Here is a 5,874-nt window from a genome sequence, read left to right on the forward strand (position 1 = left end):
TCATTCCACAAACGTTAAGGAAAAAGAGTTTGTTAAGGAAAGCTTCCATGTCTTGTTGATGAGGATAGATTGGGTTCCTCACCAATTCGTTAACGGAAGCGAAAGAGAAACGATGAACGGCTCCTGATTTACTTCTGGCTTTCCATGCACTGCAGTTTGGGCTGATTATCGACATCGAAATTTATGATTGATTGGTTAATATTTTTTTAAAATATGTAATTTGTTCGGATGTGATCTCCGAGGACTTCTCCACTGTGAACTCCATCTTCTGCCAGCGTCACATATTTGGGTTGAATATGGCATTCGATTGTAGATCTTGCGTGGCGGGTAGAGGAATTTTTTTACTTGGGGGACGGAAATTATTTAAGAGTCGTTTGTCTATTTTTATATATTATTTTTTTTTTCGGTCAGGATGGGTTGGGTCGGATAGTGGGGTCATAAATTCTAATCGTTTTTGGGATGTTATTAACTAGTACATTTTCCTCGCGCGTTGAGACGGTACTTCGGTACATGCGCAAAACATAAAATGGCGTTTACAATAATATCGACTTAATAAAATTCAGTTAAAATAAAAGGTTGCAAGTTACAATGTTAGTTGCGGTTGGTAAAAAAATACCGAAAAATAGAAAAACCGACTCGTATTGAAACCAAAATACATAAAGCTAAATGATAACTAATACCGTTATTGATGTTTCTATCGCAGTATCGGTATGGTATAGTTGAGTAAAAAGTTATATGTATTGCAGTTTATTTATTTATAGTAAGCAAGAATCTATTTTTTAAGGTTAGTAAAAATCTATTAACATATTATTATCCTAAATAATTAAAGGAAAAATTACAAGTTTTGTCATTTTTTTTGATATCTTTTTTCAGACGGTATCCTCCTTTTTAACGAATGTTGACAAGTTTTGCACATTATAGGGAAAATTGTTGCACGTTTTGTCCTTTAGTGCTAATCCAGTTAGATTTTCTTGTTAAATCTGGTTACCCAAGGGTGTTTAGTCTTTTTATCCATTTATTTAATATTATTTAAAAAAATAAAACAAAACAAATCTGCCATCAACCCACCACTGCCTGCTCAGACACTTCCACCACCACCACCACCTGCCGACCACCACCACCCAAACCATCCAAAACAATATTGATATGAAGTATCATCAAATCCCTAAAACCAACAAAACAACTTAACAAATAATCTATCTTATTATAACAATATAAAGATGATAAATATGTTATATATACCTCCAAGTGAACTCTTGGAGACGCTTCAATTAGTGTCCTCCGTGATCAACCTCATTTGAGTTCCATTAAGAATCTTTGAATCCTTATTGACATCAATTACAACAATCTCCGTAGCCACTTTGTAGCTTTACTAATGACAAAATCAAAAGAAAAAAAAAGCACCAACGTTTACAAATTCAGGTGGTTTTGAGTAAGCATTGGTCGGAACCCTAACCTCATCGCACAACCCCCACCCGCACCCCTACCACCATCATCATCCAAACACCCACTCTGTATCAGGGCCCTTCGTCATTGAACCCTAATCGCCGCCTTCCGATTCCACTGGAGATTCGAGTTCACGGTAGATCTGGTGGTTGTGGTGGTGTCGTGTGGTTGTTGTTGGTGGCAGTTTGGTGTGGTTGTGTTAATCAATCTTTGATCAATTCATCTTGATCTTGCATCTTGCAACTTGTTTATTACTCAATCTTGTTTGGTTATTAGATCACTCTTGTTTGGGAAAGCATATCGTAGAGAGAGTGAAGGGGGAGTAGATCGTAGAGAGAGAGAGAGAGAGAGAAAAGAGAGAGATGGTGGGGAGACTTTATAGAGAGAGAGAGTAGATCTAATTCTTTTATCTATATTTTTTTACAAAATAGTCCCGCAATATAAATTATTTATAAAATAGTCATTGGGATGGTGAAATGACAAAAATGCCCTCATATGCAATGTACATAACCATATTTAACCAAAAAAACTAACAGTGTTAGGGTCAAAGGACAAAACGTGTAACAAAATTCTCTATAAAGGGCAAAACCTGTCAAAATTCGTTGAAAATGTCACCGCCTGAAATAGTGTTAAGATAAAAGACAAAACATGTAACTTATCCTTAATTAAAAGAGAATGGATCATTTTTATTTTTCATGCATAAATTAATTAACGATGAATGTGTAAATACAATATAATATTTAATGAAAAATTAATTCATTTTCATCGGGTTGCAATTTTTTTAATAATTTACGAGATTTAGGCTTTCCTTATTTCCAAAAAAAATAATTGCTTTTTTTTTCCTTCATTACAACCTTCTTCTCTGCTATTTTCCCTGTTACACACTCATAAACCAAAAAGCCTTCTCACGATCTTGTCACAATTCCCGTTAATTCTTTTTCATTGCAGACAACATAAACTCGTTTCTTGGTTTACAACAAAGTTCAAGGAAAGGAAAAATTTTAAGGGGTGCAGTCGAAATTTTCGGTCAAAATTAAAACTAAATTTCTTTTCTTCAAGGGGTGCGCCCGTCACCCACCGAGTGAGGTAGGTCCGCCCATGGATCTATGTTTCTATTCTATGTTTGTTACCAAGAAACCATCTCAAGGTAGTTTACATAAAGAATTGCTTAAACCCTCCCTAAACTATATAATTAACATTAGATAAGATCTATGTTTCTATTCTATGTTTGTAATAACTTTAAAAAACATGATTGTCGCGTAAGCAGGGGCAGACCTAAGTGAAAATTAGTGTATTTTTTAGGCAAAAAACCCGCCCGCACTCCCTGAAAATATGCTTGAACTATTCATCCGCAACCCCAACAAATAATTCTTGGGTCCGCCACCGCATGTAAGCAGGAAGACTGTTGATGATTGTCTCAAAAAAAATTGTGCTTTCAGGAAGCTCCCCCATATCGGACCATACCTCCACCCTATCCCCCCACTCACACTAAGGGTGTGCACGGTTCGGTTCGGTTCGGTTATTAGCATTATCCGTAACTGTAACCAAAGTCATCGGTTAATCGGTTTGGTTAATTCGGTTAATTTGTCGGTTTTCGGTTCGGTTCGGTTAATTTTCGGTTAATAACCAATTCAAACAAGGGCTATTTTTTTTGCTTAGAAATACATGTAATGGAGGTATAAATACATGAAATGGATGTATAAATAAATGAAATGGAGGTATAAATGCATGAATAGATGTTTAAATAAATGAAATGAAGGTATAAATAAATGAAATGAAGGCATAAATAAATGAAATAGAGGTATTATTACATAAAATGAAAGTATAAAAATGAAATACATGATATAGAGGTATAAAAGCTAGAAATATATAAAAAAAATAAATGGTTCGGTTCGGTTAATTTCGATTAACCGATGGTAAAAAAAATATTCGTTAATGGACTTTCGGTTAATTTCGGTTCGGTTTTATCAGTTTTCGGTTCGGTTTCGATTAACGGTTCGGTTATTGCACACCCCTAACTCACACCATATGAGGGTGTGAAACATAACACAGTCTTAGTAAACACAGCTTCCACCATCGGTGCTTACACCATTTACCATCCCCGCTAAGGGCATACCCACCCTAAGGCGTGGGTGGGCGGGCGCACCACTTGAAAAAATAATTTTTAGTGTTATTTTTCACCGGAAATTTCGACCGCACCCCTTGAAAATTTTCAACCGCCCACTTAGAAAAAAATATCATGAATTAAAAAAAAATAAACACTGATTATTATTTAATATACAAGTATATAACACAATTTATATAATTATTCTTTAGCCACTTATTCACTTAATTACTTAACCCAATCAAAGTCCAATCTAAAATACATTTTAATTAATCCAAGCTCAAACCCAACTCAAAGAAATTTGAACTAAATAAAATAACTCAAACCTATCCACCCATTTCAATTCCAAATCCCGCAAAAAAAAACTGTTAAAACAATATTAATGCACACAGCGAATTTGACAACTGTGATAGCTTATTAAAAGTTCCCCAGGCTCACGGCAACCGCACTGGTAACAAACTGATATTGCTGGTGGCTGTTCTGGAAATTGAAGGAAAGGACTGTGATTCTGTCTTTGCAGATACACGAGTTGTGTCTCTTTTCCTTTTTACAATTCCTTTCGTTGAGAAGCGGTTGTCCAACTCAGCACACTTTTGATCTGAATTTGTTGATGCTTCTTTTAGCAGAGAATTTGATGATGTTTCAGCACACTTTTAAGAAAAGGAATATTCACAATCTGATAACAATAGATGTTGCAAATTTGGGAGACGCCAAGATTAAAGCTTAAAGCTAAACCAATCTAGTTGAACTATATTCCGTCCAACATATGACACATGATAAAAGCGCTTCTCTAGACAATCTGGGATTATGTTCCATTTTATTACAGTCATCATGATCAACTCTTGCAGAGTGATCTTCATGACTTGAAGTTGTACCCAAACCTTCGGTCTCTTCCAAGATCAAATTTCTTCGTTTCCCATGATTATGAAACCTCGTTTCGTGAGGTGGTCTTCTGAAGACGATAACTCGTTATATGTATTTTTTATATATCAGCTTGTGATTTCTTCTGGAAGGTTCAACGATACGCTATAATACGATATTAAATTAAAAATGTGATACGATCAAATTTCTTCGTTTCTCATGATTATGAAACCTCGTTTCGTGAGGTGGTCTTCTTTCATGGTTCCCAAAATAATTTGAAGGCTCACAAATTTCAATATCATTTTGGTGATTTTCTGAGTGGTTGTAACATTCGTCTGATTCTGAAGACAATAACTTGTTATATCTATTTGAGTAAACTGCCATTTTGGTCCCTGAGGTTTGGTCACTTTTGCCACTTTAGTCCAAATTTGAAACTTTTTGCATCTGGGTCCCTGTGGTTTTACTTTTATTGCCATTTTGGTCCAAAAGTGAAATCAAGTCATATTTCTCAAATTAAATTATGCTATTTTGTCCTTTTCCTGAGGGGCAAAATAGTCATTTCTTTTTATTTTATATAAAGCTTTTATTAAATCAATAAATTTTTATGGGTCCCACCACACATTCTTCTACCTCCTTTCTCTGTATTTCTCCTGTTCAGTATATATCATTTTCTTCAATCAACACTAATTCTGAAATAGTATCAAATCCAGCTGTGAACAACGATTCAGATTTGCAACCCAAATTCGAAATATAACAACAATTCAGATTGAAACTTCAAACAGTTGGTGATCCGTTCGAATAACCAATGAATCACGTGTAATGCTTCAGATGTGTTTCAAATGATTTCGAATTATGTTTGAATTTTTACAGTTTGATTTATGATTATCTTTGTAATATCTTTCAGTTTATGATAAACTTTCAATTATCAAACAACATGACTACGAATATCAATTGTATACGTCTTCTTCTATGATGTTTATTAAACTTTTAGATCTGAAGCACATCCATATCACGGTTAGTTCCGATCTGACGCAATTAATGTTCGTATGTATCAGCTGAAGCCCCGGTCATATTCGCACGCGTGTGTGAAATGTTTATCCTTGAGTTGACTCTAAGGTCTTGCAACCACACTGAAGAGAACAAAAGGACGCTTCAGAAAAACGATGGATGTGCTGGGTTGTCACACCCCAACCGATGGCGGAATCATCGGGGCGCGGCACTAGGCGAATCAGATTGCTCAAGAGAATCCATAACAACTAGATTGCGATAATATTTATTACATTTGTCATCCCATACTAACAAACAATACAATCACATAGGTTATCACAGATTTCTTGTCCTCTCGAACAATTCAAATCCGACAACCTAGATTTTAGGTGAGTTTCTAGACTTCCTAGCTTGATTTGATGTAGACTTCGACTAAACCTGCAACATACATTAAAATATTGTCAATACAAAAGTAT

General features: G+C 35.2%; 1 long non-coding RNA gene across 1 annotated transcript; it reads right to left on the minus strand.

Moving 5' to 3' along the window:
* Nucleotides 1-770: 770 nt before the first annotated feature.
* On the minus strand, nt 771-1,813 carry LOC118481079. The gene is made up of 2 exons (XR_004864321.1): nt 1,243-1,813; nt 771-1,165 (listed from the first exon to the last, which is right to left on the minus strand). It is a non-coding gene; the product is annotated as an uncharacterized LOC118481079 (long non-coding RNA).
* Nucleotides 1,814-5,874: the final 4,061 nt, after the last annotated feature.

The sequence above is a fragment of the Helianthus annuus genome, chromosome 8 (genome assembly GCF_002127325.2).
Source record: "Helianthus annuus cultivar XRQ/B chromosome 8, HanXRQr2.0-SUNRISE, whole genome shotgun sequence".
Taxonomy (NCBI): domain Eukaryota; kingdom Viridiplantae; phylum Streptophyta; class Magnoliopsida; order Asterales; family Asteraceae; genus Helianthus; species Helianthus annuus.